Genomic DNA, 10,688 nt, shown 5'->3' on the forward strand with positions numbered 1-10,688 from the left:
TATACATACAGATATGCACATAATACTTGGTACGGTTTATTGGCTGGGGAAAAACCTCTATATACACACCCACATGTGTACAGAAGCAGTAATATTTACATGGTCTGATGTGCACAGCTATCTTGTGGTGAAGTTTGGATGTTTTTTCATGACAAGCCTAGCTTTTGCATGATATTTCTTAGAGTTTTAGTAGCAGGCATACACTCTTCTGTATATGCACCTATACATACATAAAAGCATCAATTAGGACATTATCTGATACACACATGGTGTAATATATATTTGTCTTGTTAAGTATAGTTGGTCACATCTGAGTACACTATTGTGAGACACATATGTGTTTGCGAGTATAGTTGTAATATGGGAAAGAACCAGATCTTGAGCACTCTTCCGAAGCTAAGATGGTTTTCAGTGGATCTAATATGTGTGGGTAGCGAACTCTATATTGTGGTTGCTTGAACAGAGAAAGATGTTCCACTCATAATTTTTTTCTTGTATGTAGGAACGTTGAGGCATGGAGCCACTCTTGAGCACAGGTTCCTTTTTTGTATGTATTTGTTAATTTTAATCCTGATGAAAAATTATTCAATGCTATGAATTGATTTGTGTGTCATACAAAGCAGCTTGAAAGTGTATCTTCTGGCAACTGGAAGCCACTGTAGGCCCCTCAGCAGGGGAGATGTATGCCTGTGGCTTTACTCTAGGAGTAGTCTAGCGGCAGCGTTTTGAATTCTCGGTCATCTCTCATAGTTGACAGACTTTGAGCCGTGATACAGAGCATTAGCATAATCCACTTTAGATAGGACAAACAAGATGGTGGCTTAAACTTTGTGAGGAAATCCTAGGTGAAGGAAGATGCACCCTAATATTTTCATTGTGAGAAAGCTTGATTTGGCTACCTTGTCCATTTGTGCATTCTTTCATAGCTTGGCGCCCATGGTAATTCAGAGGTTTCTTACCTCTGTAGATATTTTTTGTCCCAGATCATCAGGCTATGCACAGAGAGGGCCGTTGATTTTCCAGTTGCCACAGGTGAGTATTTTGGTTTTGGAAGCATTCAATCTGAGGTGGCTACATGTCATCCACTTTTCAACGGCCTGGAGGCAATTCAAGATTTTTTCTGTTTCAATGTTCTTTGGGTTTTTCAATTTCAGAATTATATGCGTGTCACCTGCGTAGTTAAAGCAGATGAAGTCAAACTCAATGATAAGATTTGGTAATGATTTCATACAGATGTTGAAAAGCATGGAGGAGATAATGGAGCCCAGAAGGACTCCTGCTTTAATGCTTTACGGTCTAGAAGAGAAAGGAGGAGTAAGTATAATATCGGTTCAATTGTGTAGGCATGATGTGATCCAAGCAAGAGCTGTTCCCTCCATACCGGCGTCCTCAAGTCTTTGGATTAGTGTGTCAAGATCCCCTGTGTCAAAGGCTGCCTACAAGTCCAAGAGAAGGGTAGAAACTCCATTCTGGTCTACAGTGTTTTTAAGGTCATCTAAGATAGAGATAAGGGCTGACCTAGTTCTCCTTTTGCTGAGAGGAATCCAGGTTGAAAGTCAGAAAGTATGGAATTCCCTTCAATGAATTGTGACATATTGGTAAAAGCTGCTCTTTCTATAAGTTTGCCCAGAAATGATCCGTTGGCTATGGGTCTATAGTTGTCGGGGTCTTGATAGACTACAATAAGATGCAGGGATTTAAACGAACCTAAAATCGAAATAATTTGCATGCCTTTATCCTTAAAAAATATGACCTACTAATCGCGAAATTCAAGGATGTGTCAGCTATGATGGAAATTGTTTTTTCTATGCTAAATGTCAGTTATGCGGAACTCAAAAAGACAGCCTTCGTTTAAATGCTAATGAAAAATATGTAGTCATTTAAATATAAAATGCCAATTGCCCAAATGATTGTGTTAAACATGTCAACGCAGCAAGCAGACCCACGTCTCAAAATACAAATTCTGCACACTAAAATGGCAGTAGGTGTGTTCCATATAATGGTAGGGAATTGGTTAGCTCCTGAACAAAAATGGACCTGTGAGTGTCATGATATTCTGGCTTTTAGTGTAAAACAACAGAGACTGGATTTCACCTAATGCTGGAAGGTATGTAGAAATGTAGCCATTCTTCACATGCATACAATGTAGTTTTTCCAGGTTTTCTATGCTGCATTGCAAAATTCTTCCCTGGGGCTTCAGAACCCATGGTTCAGTCACATAACTTTTCCATGGGTAAAAGGTCTATATACTGTTGTGTTGAGAGTCCTCAAACAGTGCAGAAAGCTGGGCCATCAGGTTTTTTCAGACTTTTCAAGTTGACCATGCATGTTAACTCAGTGGTCTCAACATCTGCAAGTTCCATGTAGGTCCTTCACATTGTTGTTTTGATGCATCAACAGCAAAGTGCGCTCTGATGGACCAGGAGGGTACCTATAGGAGCTACCCTTTGTAGAGGATGTCATTTTACTGCCTGGCCAGAATATGGGGAAAAATATGGTTGGAGCCGATGTCTAGTCCGGAGATTTTTTACCGTCAAAGCTGTTTATTGATCATCGTGTTAAAATCAGTTATTTACCCTACATGTCCAGGGGTCTTACACTTACACTTTTTGGCTGGCTAATGTCTGTTTTGCAGGGATCTTAAGCTGTGTAAATGGGGGCCTCTCAGGGACACAGTGCATATACCATAAGATGGAGTTTCCCTTCATTACAGTTAAGGCCCTTATGGTTTTGTTGCACACCTACCGCAACAAATCTGACACCGGGCCTGCCCAGCAACATCTTGATACCAGTTGGGATGTCTGGCTAATGTATTCACAAGACACATCCTAGCATACACTTACTACCAACACCTCAAGTCTAGGAAGCAAGGCGAATGGCCACAAAAGTGCTCCTTTTCCAACTTATGTGGCAAGCCTTTTGATGAGGCCCAAGACATCACACCAGCATCCTCAGAACTGGCACTCTGGAACAAATACTCATTTGAAGTTTGGAACACCACTAAGTTTCTCTACAACATAAGCGGAGGGAGATGAACTTATTAGAAGCAGCACACTGCATTGCTGCTTCCATCAAGACTCTGTCTAAGCTAGAGGAGAAGGTTGAAGCTGCTGCCTCAAGGTTGGATTGCCTATGTGGAGAGGAGCAGCCCAGACTGACAGATAGAGAACGGACCGAGAGATACAGAGCCACTGTTAGTTGACCAACACTGCGTAGAATAGCCACACATGGAGAAAGCCATCAGAGGAACCATTTGGATCTGTGATAGAATGTGTCATATGTCTCACAATACAGTTGAGGAAGAGCCTTAGATACCAAAGCATTGTTCATGCGGGTAAGCTTGTATTGAATTGCCAGCCTGTTCCTCTTTTCATTGGTGGTTAGTCTGCTTCTAGGCTCAGGACTTACTGCTTAATAGGAAGTGTGGCTTAAAAAGGTCACTACAACCCTGACTGACTTTGTGGATTAACCATATCTCCTTTGTTCAGCCACAAGAAGAACTCCAGTAATATTCCATTTGGATGTGAACTATTAGGATTCTTATTATTTTGGATCTAGGAGCAATTGAATTAGAAGCACTACAATTATTCTCAATTACTTATGTTTTCAGAGTTAACACAATTTAAGTTTTAACTTCACCCTCAGACTTAGCTATGGTGCTTCTGCTGCAATTGGGTGCTATCCTATCCATTGTCTGTTTTGAACACTTAGAAGTCACCCAATACTGAAACTCTAAACTCGAAATATTCCTTATAGAAAAACAGCCTCTACGTTTTTGAATACCCTAGCATGCCATCGTCAAGGTTACATCTTTCTTCCCTGCACCCCCTTTACCAACGAACAGACCTAATACTAGATGAAGTCTCTTGGTCCCAGGAAATGTGTCTCCTAACCCCAATGTACAACCATTGGAGGCAGGAGGCTTCGATCCAAAGGCCACCCCACTGACACTTTCCTTTATATCAACAACTAACTCCTTTTTCAGTGGAGATAGCAGTTTAAAATGAGTTCACCTTGTCCCCCTGATTCTGAGCTCTTATATATATCTTGAGGAAGCACCTGGCAGACCTGTATGCAAAGATTTTGCTACGGCTCTCATTACGAGCCGCCAGGTTAACTGCAATTTGAGCGGTAACTACTGTTACCGCACATATTGAAATTATGAGTTTTGCAATAAATAACAGCAGGTCAAGCCTGCCAAAGTTTATCTGGTGAAACATTTCCTCAACTTACCGGAATATGCAAATTTTGGTGCTTGAAGAAGCAGAACCCACTTGAGGAACAAAAATATGGAATAGGGAGGTATTCATTGCACCCTAGAAATTCCAACTCAGCGGATTTTAATTTTATCACGTGAGATAAATATCACAAAAATTACCAAGCCACTCATAATCAGGGCCTGGGCTTATCCTTGAAAGACTATTTCAACTTTTAGTGGCGATCCTGAGTTAGATGTCTACAAATTGTGGTTTCTCTCACCCAGCACATTATTGGGTAACAAGTCTGTTGGACTTGGTTTGAGCAATACACCATTAGATTAGATATATTGAGCTACTTCCTTTGAAACCCTTACTGCAAAGAAACTTTGACAATGGACGGATACATCAGAGTTCTTTGAGTTACATTATAATGCCTTTCTTAAAGCCTAAAATGTATTGCCTAGACTATTCAGGGATCGGTGCATAAAGAGCCAAAATCTGTGTATTATTCCCCAAATATTCAGAATTGTTGTGGTATTTATTGCACTCTATCAATTCCAACTCATTGGAGATGGAGTTTATCAGGTGTGATATATTCTACCAGGCAACTCGTATTAAGGGCTTTAGTCTATCCTTGAAAGACGATTTGAACCAATAGTGGAGATCCTGAGCTAGGCTCCCACAAATAGTGGGACATCTTTTACAAGGATGAAGATGGTAAATTAGAATCCTTTACTTTTTCAGAGATCTGCCTCTTTATTGGCAGAGGGTTCTGGACAGTGGGCTCTGTTAGTAGAGTTGTCTGAAGGAGGGTGGTCATTCAACTAAAACTCTGTGATCATCCAGGCAGCAAACATTCATTGCAAAATGAAGGAGACATATTGTTCAACTTGAAAATTACTAACAGAATCTTTGTGTAGCTGCAATTTCATTCTTGACATCCTTAAAAGATGATCACAAGAAATGCATAATACTCTGTGTGATAATATGATAAATTTATATGAACATGTCTTCGTCAAACTTTGAACAATCCACCACAGTGGTTAGAATACCTCCACTTCAAATATGAAGAAAGAATAAGCATGTTTCTCAATCTTGTGCCAACTTTTTAATTTACATATGGTTCTATTGCTCAGTATTGTACTATGTTATTGATCACCAGCAGAAGAATTCCTACCTATGCAGATAACAGCACACATTCAACTATCAGGCATCTGGAAGAAGGGTGTGTGCATAATTAACTTCAGCTGATTATACAGTATCTGGCAGTCAATTGGTTGAGTGTGATTGATTTGTAGACAGGGTTCATGCTGGAATAGTCAAAGTCGGCTTTGACATTTAAGATGCAACTATAAAGAGATCCAGCGTCATCAACCAGCATGAAAAGTTAAAACATGGTGACATCCCTGGGGTGTATCGTTGACCCATGTTAACAGTGTAAACACAAATGTCAGCAAATCACTGAGATCATCAAGTACCAATTGAGAAGTCCCAGGAGATTCAGGCTTTCACAAATGGATTAACTTGTGACAAAAACTTGAGTGCTTCCTAGAGTGACCTTGGATCACATAGTGTTACCAGATGACTCCATGGAACACCACTTTCGAGCCCCTTTCCTTCATCAAAACATTGTTTCCCAGTCTACTAGTTCAATTGGTTCAACTGAACCAGATCAAATATGCAACTCCTAGATTGCACTGATTTGCTAAATGAATGCTCAAGAATTGTAGGGTTGTGTCACAGTGACCTAAAGTAGTTACTGCAAATCCAAATACAAGGGTCCACAAAAAAAAACCTGATCAGCTGCCCTCACACAATTCAATGATCAGGTGGCATGGCAGGTCACCAAAACTTAAAAACAGTTGCAATTGTTGTTCCATGTACAGAAATACAATTCAAAAGATGGACTCTAATTCACAAAAGCATCTTTGGTTCTGCAGTAACTGCTATGTACCTGATGCCTGTTTAATTGCTTCTAGCATCTTACAGAGCTCTTGTATTGATAACTGGGGTCAAAAACAAAAAACAAAATTCTTCATGGAAGTTTTGTAACAGAAGCCAAAACAATCAGACCATATAACACCCAACTAGATCAATCTCAATTGACTTGAAATTGTCTGACTTCAAAGGCGCTTACCCAGCTCAAGAAATAAAAATGCATGTACCACCTGATGTAGCTCTGGAATAATCTGAAACAAATCCTGACACATCTTAGAACAACTAAAGGCCAAGAAAACAAAGAAAGATCTTCTCATCTTGGCCTTGAGAACCTATGACTCACTTTTGGAAAAGATAATAATTACTCAAAATGAACTAATGACCTACTCACATTCTAGAAAGTGTTGAAACCTCGTGTGGTAAAGTCTCTCAGCTTAAGCATTCCTTTTTAGGGGGCCAATTCACCAAAGCATTTGTGATCACAGGAAGTAGTACTACAAGAGCCTTATTTCACACACTTTTGCATGCCTCTGTGAATCGTCCCCTGAAACATCCAGCTCCCTGGCAGTAAATGTGCAAGGAGGGCACAGCCCAATTGAGATGTTTTGTAGCCACATGTATATACAAAAGTCCACCTTTAAATACTCCAAAATGACTCCCTCAACAGGCCCAATAGTTTTTCACACCAATGCTCATGTGGGTCAGAGTGCAACAAGAGTTATTTACGCCTGCTCACAGTAATATTTTGTGAGTCTTACACAAATACTGTTTTTTTGGCTTGCCCTATGAAATGCGTTTCACTTCCAATCAAAAATTAAGTTATTTCCTGCCCTATTCTGTGAAAGGGAAATACTCTTAATTAAGAGCTGTACAAATTAGCAACAGGACACCAATACTAGAACAGTAAGGAAACATTTTTTACAAACGCCTAGGTCAATAAAATAAGCTGTTGGTCCCCAACTGTTTCAGGGGTCTAAGGGGCAGACAAGGAAGCATATGGAGGGTAAGAGACACTCCTGCATGCTGAATGCAGCAGGAAAAGGTGCAAAGCGGGCAAAAATAAAATGATATGTGCTCTTCACGCTCTCTACCCAAACCGATAGCACTCCGGTGCACTCTTGCAATGTTGTGCTATCAACCTCCACATGGCACTCTCAATTTGAAACTAATGCATGCTTGGTGCATTCTTTACAATTTCCTTTACATGCACATCCATGGTTTTTTTTAATCTTTATTTTCAGTTTATTAAACCAGGGAGGCAATCTATACACAGGTTATTTAGGCACACGCATCTGAAGTATCTTAACAAATACTACAAATGGTCACTGACCTGTAAGAAAGCCTATCCGACTTATCATCACTAGTATAACATCAAGCAATGTGAACTCTTGAACCCCCAACTCTCTTGCACATCCATGTTATGGTGCGAAGTACCATCTGCAATGTGACTGGTGCGCCTCTTCAGTTTACCCTACAACGCTCTCTGTTGCCACTGCAGGGGTGCCATGGGCCCCTATGAAAGTAAGGAACATGTGACTCCACGGTGAGTAGTACAATAAAGTCAACATAGGGGCGCAGAGAGCCCCTCACACCTCTGGTGCCACCGCGCCCTCTGCATTGTTTCTAGCTGCCCGTGTCCACTGCACACAAGGACACATCAAGCCACGCCCTTCTCTTCCAGACATCCATGCACTGAATGCCTCCGAGGTCGCGGTAATTGGTGGCATCGGTGCTATGGAAATGACATTGAGAGCGACCATGCCAAGGGCTGGCAATGGAATTCGAAGACCAATCCTGGACTGGAGAACGTCATCACGCATGGACCTACGGAACGCGGCAGCGGTGCCTCCACTGCAGCTCCAATCACGTGCATTTATGGAGACAGCAGCGGAGGTTCACACACAGATAGGGCGGTGACCTAAATCCATGTCATTAGGCACAGGTTCCATTCCGAGGCTTTAATGTGACAATATAATGCATTGCGCATGGTGAAGTGTTGGTTTGTTTTCATTGTTTTATTTAGACTAACGCACCTGATAGCAATGGTTTGCGAGTTACAAGTCCAGGGCTGGAAATAGTGTCCATAGTGACATAGGGTGAGGTGGTCCCTACATCCAGGGAAACTGAGCAGTACTCTCGTCAGAGAGCCCAACATCTCTCATGTCAGGTGCGAGATATTTGATCCTGTCCTGACTTTGTCTTTGCACCAAGGTAATTGTAGTTTATATTACAAATGCAGACTGCATATACCATAATCCATAAGAAAAGCTTGACTGAATGAGCTACACAGTCTGTCATCATAGGAAATCTGAGGTCCCCGTTCCCTTGATTAACTTCAAGTAGGTTTTGCACACAAGGTATCTTATGACAGGGAGTGACTCGCCCTAATCTGAGGGGCCGAGTGTACATCCCACAGGAACTGTGCTGGATGTTTAACATAAGGAGGAGTTTTAACGACCTCATAAAACCTGGAACAAGAGTGTCCACTTTATATATATTCGGGGCCACTGGAATTATGTGACGGGGAGCACCAAATTATCGTGACAGTGTTGACTAAATGATGCTGCAACAAACGCCAAATATGCAGCACATTTTTTGATGGTATTAATTCGTTGTTTTGTAATTTTTACACATGGTAATACTGTCAGGTCAAATATTTCACCTCATTAGTACCAGTTTAATAACCAACTACAGTAATAAGCAACTGAAGATGACAAGGTAACCTTTGCGCAGGGCCTTAAACTGTGTGTGAACACGCCGCCACGCTTTTAGTTACTTTTTATGTGTGTGAGCTAGAAAAAAACAGATATGTTCAAATCTGCAGATTGTGCAGCAGATGATTGATGGATTACGAGGAAAATGCAACTAATACATTATTGTGTGGAAAAGGCGCCGCAAATTCGCATAATTCCAGTGGCCCTCCACATACAGAAAGAGAGCTACAAGTCGGGCGTGTAACAACAACACATGAGGGGTGTGGCTGCTTCTCCGCTGTTGCCTGACGTGGCGAATGGGAACATCTCATTTGCATTTTTAAATCTCCTTAGCACAGTATGTTGGACTGCATATGAGAGCCTTACCATATGGTGCACTGTCCCTCCAGAATAAGTGGCAGTGCGCTTTGCAGTGCAACGATCAAAGTGAACAAGTTAATTCACTATTAAATATAAAGTAACATGCACGTGAGTCAACTATGGCCGTTGGTAGCAGACCATTCAAAGTAAAATAAATCGATATATGTAATTTGAGAAAAAAGGACTAATACGTATTTTAATGTCACCGTAATAAAAGTACACCAAAACACTTAAGTACTCTTTACTCCTGTGTCTTCCACCACTATGTGTGCCACGCCCCTGTCTCACAACTAGTGGATTCACTAATATACATGGCAACAGATTTTACAGCATGTTAATTTTTTCTTTTTATGATTTCAGGGCGTTAGCTGTTTCCCGTAAATCGAGTTTTTTCACTGCTTTTTTAATAGAAAATAACTTCTGCAATTGCCGCAATGGAATAGACCAGGTGGTCATCGCAATTTACCAATTGCAATACGATATATGATATTTTTAATATTGGACAATTCATGTCTTGCAAGAATAAGTCGAGAGGGGGTTCAATGGCTACAATACAATACTAAGTAGAACCAACAGTCGCCATCAGGAACTGAAAACCAGTTGAAAGATCCAACTGGAATCAAGAGGAATTTTCTCAATAGCAATTAACTGTATGCAAAAAAACACACGCCAGCCACTACTTCACATAAGAATAAAGTGTAACAGGTCAACTGTAATCAAACGCAGGAACAACAGCGAGTGTTTCTCCCGACAGCAAAGTGCACCAAGGCAGCAGACTCAATTAATAATAGTGCAAAGGTAGAGAAATACAGCTAGACCTCTACACCGGTCATCACTGAAAAAAAGACACAAATGTGACAAGAAATAACAATAGGAAACGTCCCCACCTGGAAAACCAGCAAGGGGGCATGCCAGCACCTGGTTTTAGCAACAACACGCAGCTATGGATCGCGAAAAAATACGGTCATAATAAAGGCTGCCTCGAGACGCTTGTGACTTACCTCTGGCAGATGCGTTCCAACGCTTGACTTTCTGCAAGTGAGCCTTGGCTCGCGACACAATGCTATTTTATCTCGGGGCCACCAAACCCGTTTTTCCACTAGAAACTATGCTGGGCGGCCACTTTTAATCAGTAAGAATGATGGGCTGGTCGAGCGCGGTGAGCAGGAGTCAAGCCCGGGTTCATTTGCATCGAATGTTCCCAGGTGCGTGCGGCTATTTTCCTTGTGGTCTGAATCACTGAAAGTAATAACCAGCATGCCAACCACAGTTCCCACAGACCGCCAACTACAGCTCCCACAGATAGGCCAGTGATCCCTGGCGAAGGATTTGGAAACAAAAAGATGGCTGCAGTGTGAGCGGCAGGTGTCAACAGAAAACACAGAGGTGCAGGCCAGGACAATGAAATAAGTTCAGAAAATAAGAGACGCTTTAAGGCGTGGGCAAAGTGGGCAATTGCCATACCCCGCCCCTACCC

General features: G+C 41.5%; 1 protein-coding gene across 2 annotated transcripts in view; it reads right to left on the minus strand.

The window, feature by feature from the left end:
- LOC146818006 (neuroblast differentiation-associated protein AHNAK-like) overlaps positions 1 to 10,302 on the minus strand; it is a 237,367-nt gene extending 227,065 nt beyond the window's left edge. For both annotated transcript variants that reach the window (XM_085611490.1, XM_085611487.1), the window contains exon 1: positions 10,213 to 10,302. The gene's annotated coding sequence lies outside the window, so the exon portion shown is untranslated. The remainder of the gene's footprint in view (positions 1 to 10,212) is intronic.
- Positions 10,303 to 10,688: the final 386 nt, after the last annotated feature.

This window comes from Triturus cristatus, chromosome 6 (genome assembly GCF_964204655.1).
Source record: "Triturus cristatus chromosome 6, aTriCri1.1, whole genome shotgun sequence".
NCBI lineage: Eukaryota > Metazoa > Chordata > Amphibia > Caudata > Salamandridae > Triturus > Triturus cristatus.